General features: G+C 49.1%; 1 long non-coding RNA gene across 2 annotated transcripts in view; it reads left to right on the top strand.

The window, feature by feature from the left end:
• Nucleotides 1-7,191: 7,191 nt before the first annotated feature.
• The window catches only part of LOC115600594, a 28,139-nt gene continuing 25,875 nt past the window's right edge, over nt 7,192-9,455 (top strand). Inside the window, exons 1-2 of one of the 2 annotated variants that reach the window (XR_003989062.1) lie at nt 7,192-7,867; nt 9,053-9,197. This is a non-coding gene — a long non-coding RNA (uncharacterized LOC115600594). Of the gene's footprint in view, nt 7,868-8,180; nt 8,360-9,052; nt 9,198-9,455 lie in introns of those variants that run through there. The other variant, XR_003989060.1, reaches the window with a different exon arrangement.

Genomic DNA, 9,455 nt, shown 5'->3' with positions numbered 1-9,455 from the left:
CCTGGGAGTCTGCGAGGCCTTTGCTTTCCCTCTCTTGCCTGTGCTGATGAGCAAGTGGGGAGGTGAGAGGGCTGCTTGTGCCCCCTCTCTGTGGTAGGTGTTCTTCATGCCAAGTAAGACAAATGCTTCTAGCACTGCAGTGTCTGTCTGTGCTGCAGCTTCCCCGAGGAGGATCATCTGCCAAAGGCTGAAGACAGGCGGGTGCCTGAGCACTTAGGTAGCTTGGACTAGGAATGCCCACAATTTGGTTAATTGGCTAAAATCATGTCTAGTTTACATCCTATTTCCCCATTGTGGCATTTTACCCTTGCCCTGGACATTCTGCCCACCTTCTGGATAGGCCGGGTAATGCTCACGGTCGTGGGTGCTGCACAGGAGCTGCTGCTCACGCTGGGACAGGCAGGTTTGGTGCAAGAGCAGCATAGCACGATTCCATGTACTGCTTCTTGCATATGGTCACATTTGAACGGTGGCTAAAACCAGGCTTATAAACAGCAACTGTAAAGTGTTTGTGATGTGTCTCACAGTTCTGCTGCGCTCACAAATGAAGTGTTTTAAGCTGTGGGCAGAAATTCCTTGGTTTCTCTTCACTGTTTTCCTGCTCCCACATGTTTTGTTTTGCAAAAACCTGAGGGTTAGGAGGTTTTCTTGTGCAGTTTTTTTTTTGTTTAGAATTTCTTGTTGGGATTTTCTCACTATGTGGGATTTGGTATTTATCAGTGAGGATTTACGGTTTACTGCTCAGGGCGTAGGTTTTAAAATCTAACCTCAGCCAGAGCCTTGGGCAACCTGGTCTAGTGTGTCATGTCCCTGCCCATGGCAGGGGGTGGGAACTGGATGATCTTAAGGTTCTTTCCAACCCAAACCATTCTCTGATTCTATCATAAGTTGTAAATCCCCAGCAACCATTTGGGTTCTGATATTTGCAGTTTTTCAGCTAGAGTTTAGGGTTTATAGCTTATTGTTAAATAGACAGGTCTAAATCCTGAGATAATAAGCTTTGGGCTATTCATAGAATCATAGAGACGTAGAATAGTTAGGGTTGGAAAGGACCTTCAGATCATCCAGTTCCAACCTTGCTGCCATGGGCCCGGATGCCTCACACTAGACCGTGTCGCCCAAGGCTCTGTCCAACCTGGCCTTGAACACCGCCAGGGATGGAGCATCCACAACCTCCCTGGGCAACCCATTCCAGTGCTTCACCACCCTCACTGTAAAGAACTTCTTCCTTATATCTAATCTAAACTTCCCCTGTTTGAGTTTGAAGTCATTACCCCTTGTCCTACCACTACAGTCCCTAAGGAAGAGTCCCTCCCCAGTGTCCTTGTAGACCCCCTTCAGATACTGGAAGGCTGCTATGAGGTCACCACGCAGCCTTCTCTTCTCCAGGCTGAACAGCCCCAACTCTCTCAGCCTGTCTTCATACGGGAGGTGCTCCAGCCCTCTTATCATCCTCGTGGCCTCCTCTGGACTCGCTCCAACAGCTCCATGTCCCTTTTATGTTGAGGACACCAGAACTGTACACAGCACTCCAAGTGAGGTCTCATGAGAGCAGAGTAGAGGGGCAGGATCACCTCCTTCGACCTGCTGGTCACGCTTCTTTTGATGCAGCCCAGGATACGGTTGGCTTTCTGGGCTGCAAGCGCACACTGCCGGCTCATGTTAAGCTTCTCGTCAACCAACACCCCCAAGTCCTTTTCTGCAGGGCTGCTCTGAATCTCTTCTCTGCCCAGCCTGTAGCAGTGCCTGGGGTTGCCCCGACCCAGGTGTAGGACCTTGCACTTGGCTTGGTTAAACTTCATAAGGTTGGCATCGGCCCGCCTCACAAGCGTGTCAAGGTCCCTCTGGATGGCATCCCTTCCCTCCAGCGTATCAACCGAACCACACAGCTTGGTGTCGTCGGCAAACTTGCTGAGGGCGCACTCAATCCCACTGTCCATGTCGCCGACAAAGATGTTGAACAGGACCGGTCCCAACACCAATCCCTGAGGGACACCACTCGTTACAGGTTTCCAACTGGACATTGAGCCATTTACCACAACTCTTTGCGTGCGGCCATCGAGCCAGTTTATGATCCACCGACTGGTCCATCCATCAAATTGATGTCTCTCCAATTTAGAGACAAGGATGTCGTGCAGGACAGTGTCGAACGCTTTGCACAAGTCCAGGTAGATGACGTCAACTGCTCTGCCCCTGTCCATCAGTTCCCTGGCTCCATCACAGAAGGCCATCAGATTGGTCAGGCAGGATTTCCCCTTAGTGAAGCCATGTTGGCTGTCACCAACCACCTGGTTGTTTTTCATGTGCCTTAGCATGCTTTCCAGGAGAAACTGCTCCAAGATTTTGCCAGACACAGAGGTGAGACTGACTGGTCTGTAGTTCCCTGGGTCTTCCACCTTCCCCTTCTTGAAAATGGGGGTTATATTACCCTTCTTCCAGTCATCGGGAATTTCACCTGACTGCCAGGATTTTTCGAATATGATGGACAGTGGTTTAGCAACTTCATTCGCCAGCTCCTTCAGGACCCGTGGATGAATTTCATCAGGTCCCATGGACTTGTGCACGTTCAGGTTCTTAAGATGGTCTCGAACCCGATCCTCTCCTACAGTAAAGAACTTCTTCCTTATAGCCAACCTGAACTTCCCCTGTTTCAGTTTGAACCCATCACCACTTGTCCTATCTCTACAGTCCCTGATGAAGAGTCCCTCCATAGCACCCTTGTAGCCCTCTTCAGATACTGGAAGCTGCTCTGAGGTCTCCATTCAGCCTTCTCTTCTCCAGGCTGAACAGCCCCAATGTTCTCAGCCTGTCTCCATATGGGAGATGCTCCAGCCCCTGATCATCCTCATGGCCTCCTCTGGACTTGCTCCAACAGTTCTGTGTCCTTCTTATGTTGAGGACACCAGAACTGCACACAACACTCCAAGTGAGGTCTCACGAGAGCAGAGTAGAGGGGCAGGATCACCTCCTTCGACCTGCTGCTCACTCTCCTTTTGATGCAGCCCAGGATATGTTTGGCTTTCTGGGCTGCAAGCGCATGCTGAAGCTGGCTCGTGTTCAGTTTCTCATCAGCCAACACCCCCAAGTCCTTCTCCGCAGGGCTGCTCTGAATCACTTCTCTGCCCAACCTGTAGCTGTGCCTGGGATTGCCTGACCCGAGTGTAGGACCTTGCACTTTGCATTGTTGAACTTCATGAGGCTGGCATTGGCCACCTCACAAGAGTGTCCAGGTCCCTGTGGATGGCATCTCTTCCCTCCAGCATGTTGACTGCACCTCAGAGCTTGGTGTCATCAGCAAACTTGCTGAGTGTGCATCAATCCCACTGTCCATGTCGCTGACAAAGATGTTGAACAAGATCAGTCCCAACACCAATCCCTGAGGGACACCACTCATCACTGGTCTCCAGTTGGACATTGAGCTGTTGATCGTAACTCTCTGTGTGTGGCTATCGCAGAAAGGCACTCACATTCCAGAAGGTATTGATTATAATTTAATTTATTGATCTTAACACCAGAAGGAAAAATAGGTTAGGACAGATAGTTCTGTGTCCTTCAGGTGCTGGCAACTCTGACTTGCACAGAACCAGGGAACCTTCAGTCAAGGCATGACATATCATGCAGATGCCCTCTGTAGGGAAGTTCCACCAGTGTCTCAGTCTTTAGAGCTCTTACAGGATTTTCTTAGAAGAAAATAATTCTATTTTCCATTTCTGTCATCAGAGGAAAGGATGTTCATGTGGGAAGCTGCTGCTTCACTTTACAATCAAGATGTGTAGGTGCTCTCTCTAATAACCAGTGCCAAGTGGGAGCTGCCTACAGACTCCTTTTTTACAGTTAGCCAACGAAGTTTATTTCGTTAGCAAGGGATATGCACAGCACAGGCTGGGAGGTGAAGCTGTATGTGCAGCATAGCACAGCTCAGGCCTGCACTTTCTCAGGTTAAGTGGATCACTAGCTCCTCGATTGTACTTCTGGTTAGGATTACTAGATTAACTGGTTAGGATTACTACTAACCTTCCCACTAACCTGCATTCAGCTCTGTGCTCTGATGGAGGTCTTGGTTTGATATGATTCAGGCACAACGTGCTGAGCCACACTGCTGCGGTGGCGGGTGGGCGGCCTGAGACCTGTGCTACAAGGGGTAAGGCAGAGGAACAAGGGGTGAGGTCAGGGCCCTCCTCTCAAATACAGAGCTGAATCTTAACCCCGAAGGAAGGAGCAGGGAAGGAGGCTCACAGCTGCGCACGGACTTGCAACACCACAGGCTGTGGTAGGAGCCAACCCTTCCACACTAGGCTGATGAACGCTGCTCCAGTGATGACTCTTACGGGGTTGGAGGAGAAGGGGGGAGCGTAGTGGAGCACGGAGCCCCAAGGTGGACTGACTCCCAGGTGTTAGGTGCATTAATAAATAATTGCTTTATTCTTCACACTTGTGGCTGGACCCTTGTGGTCCACACTTGTGGGTCCTGCATTCCCTTTACCTTCAGTAAGAGGTGCCTGAGGATGGTACCCAAGGGAAGGAAGTCTCCTATTGCTTCTGAGGGAGTGGGAGCTGGTCCCAAGGTCTTTCAGACCATTTTTGGGTCACTGGAACGGTCCCAAAGAACTCCAGCACTGCTCACAGGGCTGCTGGGGAGACATATGTACGCTCAGGGCTGTTGTGGCATTTCCCATTATCGCAGGGGCAGACAGGCCCTCCCCAGGCTACATGACATCCCCAGGCTGCTCCTGACTTTGCCTACAGCACCCTGAGATGCCCCCAGTGTGTCTGGGGCAGAGGGCTGCGGTCTATGCGGATGGTGCTGGGAGACAGGGATGCTGTATACCACCGGGCCTTCTGCTTTTGGCTGGTTGTGCCTTGCAGGGTCATCAGGACAGTTTGCCCTGTCATCGTCTGCTGGTTTTCGTCTTTCCATTGCACCCATAGCTCTCGATTTGTTCTTTTCCCCTTTTCCTTTTTGTGCACCCCAGGGCTTCTCCCTTTTTCTTTGGGAAGCTTCTCTCAGGAGCCAGGGCCCACCTTGCTGCCTTGGTAGCCTCAGCTGGGTCTGATGGTTCCTGTCCTATGCTGTGGGTTGGGAGGCTGGGGATTGAAAGCCCCAGGTGAAGACAGTGGGGCTGATGGCGCCTCTTCATTCAACGTGGTACAGCTGAGCAGGAGATGTGCAGCTTTGGGGGGCTGTGCCAGGGCCTATCTGGGACAATGGAGCTGCTGCCAAGCACTGCCTGCTGGGACCAGAATTGTGACCACAACCACAGAGAAGGTGAGCTGGGACCCGGGGTCCCTGCAACGGGAATGTCCTGGGCAGTGTGAAACCAGCGGTGGAGGCCATGGATGGGGGCGTGCTGCCGGGTGAGGGCTGGTCTGGAGCCGCGGGAAGGGGAAGGTGTGCGCTGGGGAGGTGCTCTGTGGCTGGGTTGGAGCAGCCCCGGTTCCGCCCCTGCTCTACCCTGGCACCCCTTCCCCGCAGCTCTCTGGCACTGCCCTGTGCCTCCAGCATGGTCCCCGAGCTGCCCCAGGCCTCTGCCCCGCCACCCTCTCCTAGCATTAGTAATTAGTACTAATAATTGACATCTAGTAGGTAAAAAATAAATGTATCCCATTGGGAGTAATGGGAGCTAGTTAGGGATGTAGCAATTCTAAAACGTGTAGCACATCAAAAATGCACAGTCTTAGTTAAACCAATCAAATGCAAAATGGTTTAAAATTCGTGTACATCTGTAAGAACAATATTTCTTATAATTGTATTTTCTTTGTATTTAATTGCTTCCCCTTTGAAGTAATGATAATTTTCAAATAATAACAAGGGGTGCCAAATAATAGGAAAGTACTTCAAATGAAAATGGTTAGATTACAGCAGGTTTCAACTGAAAGTCTTTAGTACTTTACAATGTAAATTTTCAGAAACACAGAATAGATTAATAAGAAGAAAGAAGGGTTAGCATATATTACATTATCTGGCAAATCTTCCCAATCCTTATGTCATAGTAATGTTTGAAGCTCTTCATAACATCTAACAGTGATGAAGGTTTCAAAGTTTCGTATCAATATCAAAGGCATTGATATGAATAGAAAAGACTCAGACTGAAAAAATGAATCAATAAATATGTTGAGCAGATGTTTAACCTTTAGGTTTGGTTTGTGTTCACATGCTGAACTAACATAGTTAGAGACACTTAAACATTTGTCAGTGTTAAACGTGTTTACTGAGTAATTATATTTAACATCAGGAAGTTTGCAAAACTCTTTACATATTCCTTCTGTGTTATGGTATGTGCCCTTCTGTGTTTAAGTTTTCTGAATGTCATGTTGAATAATTTATTAATTTCCATCTTCTTTCTAATGTGCCTGAGGTGGCTGCTTTAGAAGATATTTTTCTTTATTTTTCAAATATCTTTATAATATTAATATATCTTAATATATTTATATATTAAGATCTGATAATGTATCTTTTAAATGTCTGTAGAAGCTATTTCTAATAACTTCTTGCATTTAAATATATTGTTGGTACATCCTGCTACCTTGCAGTTTCCAGTACGCCAACAGATTAAGGTGTTAATAGTCTGCATGACCGAGTTTTTTAGTATAGCTATACTTACGCATTTCAAATTGTCAGTTTATTTGCTCTGAGATCTCCCCTCTGTACAGGATTACCTTTGTTTAAAACATACCCTGCAAGTCACTGATTAACAGGGGTTGGCCGATAGCTCATTGCCTTACGCAATTTAGATGTTGCACCTTTCCTCACCAGTGAGGGAAGAAAAGGGGAAGTTTCTAAAACCTGCTCGTTCATGCGAGCTCTCCGCAGGGCCTGAGTGTGAAGCCTTTTGCCAGGGCAGGCTTTAGCAGGACTGGGCGAAGGGCTGTTACTGGCCACAGTGAGCTGGTCCCCCGGCTCAGCTGAAGGTAGTGCGGGGCCATGGGACTCCGTTCCTGCCCTGCGGGCAGCACTGTGGGGCTTTGCCTGTCACTGCGCCCCAGGACCTGGGCAAGGCTCAGGCTTTTGCCCCTGCCCCGCAGAACAGGTGTCCCAGAATCACAGACATTAGCGGTTTTGACGATATGATGTGGCTTTGAGCATTTTTTGATGCACGGTTTCTCTCCATGCATTAAACCCAGAAAGCGGGTCAGCTGCTTTCCGTTCAAAACAGGAAGTAAAGAGGAAGTTTCCTGGTTGTCTCCCTTGTGGGGTAACAGAGAACAGCTCATGCCACAGAAGGTCTGTACTTCAGTAACATTTATTGTTAAATCAGTGAAAAGGTACCTTTAAATACCCACTGGAGTTGTGCAGCACATCACCAGGAGCTATGTATCCTAGCTGGGAATTCTAATCTTGTTGGCTCTCCCATTGTAAACTGGGAACGTGTTTGAATGTGAACCCTTAAAGCAGTGCTAGTGTTACTGACAAGAACATGACTCACTCTCTTCATACTGTTTTAAAGATAGTAGACAAAAACATTTTAATTTATACTCAACTACATTGGTTTTCAAACTGCAGAGATAGGGACAGAGGACAAAGTTAATGCCTCCAAAGACACTGTTTCTGAATACTCGCACAAGGTCACTGCTGTTTTTTTGCAAGAACAGATGTGACTACCAAACGGCTTTACCCATGTACCTCTGCTTTGTACTTGAATAACAAATTCCTCTCACAGGTGAAGCTGTTTGAGGTTTGTTTTTCACTAGTGCCACAAGGCCTCTGCGGTGAACTCCTGCTCGGTGGCTGTCCTGGTCTGGAATCACACTTTTGTCACGCAGATGCACCTGAACAAGTCTTCAGGACGGGCCTAAGCCAGAAGTAAACGATCCAAACGTCTAGGACCTGAAAAGCAGTGGTAAAAAGGAACGAGAGCTCCACACAGAGGTGAGAGAGAGAGAAAAGCTTCACAGTGAGCTCACCAGCACCAGTCTAAATAAATGGCGCAATTACATCTTTCCTTTTTACGAATAGAAGCGCACACAGCTGCGACAGAGAAGATCCCTTATAAAACAAATAATCCGTACTGAGGAGATCTTAAACGCAGCGAGCTTCTTGGAAGGCAGTTCCCAGTCGTGCTGCGGGGCGGTTCGTTCCTGTTTGTTTATTTAATACAAGGCAACCACGTGTGACCCAGCAAACGCCGGCCTGCGCCGCGCCTGAGCTGAGGGAGCCGCTGGTGCGGTCGCGCCACCGGGGCCGCGCTCGCGGTGGGTCCCTCCCGCGTGTCGCCGCCGCGGGCGCGCGGGCGGGGCCGAGCGCCGGTGACAGCCCGCAGCCGCCGCGGCCTGTCTGAGCCGTGGCTCGGTGCCGTGACAGCGGATGTGCGGTGCTGTGCGTGCCTCAGGTGGGACTGAACAACCAATCCTGGCCACGCAGGTGAACAGCAGAGGCTACGTTTAAATGCTGTGTATAAATACGCAATAAATATTTGCTCTAGGTTGGGTTCTAGGGGAAAGAAAGAGTGTGTGTGCACCGCAGTAAATGGCGTGTGGTTGTCAGCACGATGGCAAGGCTGCGTGCTGGTGTTTGTGTTTGGTAGTTGTCTGTGGATCTCAGTCCTGTGAAGGCATAAGATGTTTTGCTGTTCCTTCTTAACTTTCAGTGATAAATAGCAATGGTGAAACATACAGTGGGAGAGAGGAATCCCTCTTCTTAACTGTAAAATAGGGCATTTTGTCATTGAAATGTTCGTTATATGATGTCCTCAGCGTGTACTGGATGATAGAGTATCCTGTGGGCAGGAGACATGGTAAGACCCGAAACTTAAAACCATCAGCAAACCAGCTACACCGCTTGACACTTGTGGGGTCAAGTGGAGAGCGTGCGGAGCGTGGTGGGTGTCAGGAGGACACGTGGGGCTGTGCGGAGCGTGGTGGGTGTCGGGAGGGCACACTGTGCTTCTGCTGCTGGGCCTCGGAAGCTGCTGCTGCCAGGAGTGCAGAACTGCCCCGATCCCACACTGGCAGCCCTTCCCCTGCCTCCTGGAGCAGCACTGCCATGTGCCACGTTACCTGGTCTCAGTTTTTTCAGGTTGTGCCACTAATCCGTGCTTTCTTTCATCCTTAACAGCATGAACTTCACATTAATTTTCTTCATGGATTGACCAAGTGGGTTGGTCACTGTGAGTCTCCAGGTTGCACCCAAGAAGAGGCCAGTACAGAGGCATGCAATGGGGGAAGTTCAGAAGTTTGTTCTCCTCTGAGGAGCAGGATGGGTGAGTACACACTGACAAACAAGCAGGAGGATGGGCATGTTGCCATACCACTATTTCTGTGTTCTCCGGTAATGGGAGCAGGTTCTAGTCAAAATATGAGAGGGGAAGGTGAGAAAGATGTGGGGTAAGAGTGTGAAATGCCGGAACGGTGGGAAGGTGCAGGTATTCTATGCAGAGAGGGGTGTAGTATTAAAGGAAATGTGCATGAAATTAATGTGGAAAAAAAGAGACGTGTCTAAGAAAAGCTGCTGAAAGCAT

Source organism: Strigops habroptila, chromosome Z (assembly GCF_004027225.2).
Source record: "Strigops habroptila isolate Jane chromosome Z, bStrHab1.2.pri, whole genome shotgun sequence".
NCBI classification, from domain to species: Eukaryota; Metazoa; Chordata; class Aves; order Psittaciformes; family Psittacidae; genus Strigops; species Strigops habroptila.
This window is presented reverse-complemented; position numbering and strand designations above follow the sequence as displayed.